This window comes from Branchiostoma belcheri, unplaced genomic scaffold, assembly GCF_001625305.1.
Source record: "Branchiostoma belcheri isolate BF01 breed outbred unplaced genomic scaffold, Haploidv18h27 scaffold186, whole genome shotgun sequence".
Classification (NCBI taxonomy): Eukaryota; Metazoa; Chordata; class Leptocardii; order Amphioxiformes; family Branchiostomatidae; genus Branchiostoma; species Branchiostoma belcheri.
Genome location: NW_017803335.1, coordinates 271333 through 271672, shown reverse-complemented (window position 1 = coordinate 271672; position 340 = coordinate 271333). Strand labels below are relative to the sequence as shown.

Sequence of the window (340 nt, the reverse complement as noted above, 5' to 3'; positions counted from 1 at the left end):
ACAATGTACTCCTCTTTGATTTATTGCAGTCAACATGTTACATACATTTGTGTTTTTGTTTGTTCACTTCCATGTTAACATGAAATCTGTTTATACTTCCATAAAAATTATAACTTACAATTATAACTAGAGGTTGGAGATCTCATGCCTTTGTCAGAGGGACATTGTTCTAGATAAAGGAACGTTTTCTAATACTAGAAATTTATTTGGTCTAGAGTACAAAAGAATCTCTGTACTCCTTTTTTCCCTTTTTTTAATTCTACGACAGTGTCGCAAAATGTAATGAGAAGATGTGATGAAAGGAAAGAATCAGAACAGGGGGAGATTTATTGCTGTTTTC

General features: G+C 32.4%; 1 protein-coding gene across 1 annotated transcript in view; it reads left to right on the top strand.

Annotated features, from left to right (window-relative positions):
- The window catches only part of LOC109467647 (neuronal PAS domain-containing protein 2-like), an 87172-nt gene that overhangs the window by 61086 nt on the left and 25746 nt on the right, over window positions 1-340 (top strand). The gene's annotated exons all lie outside the window — the stretch shown is intronic.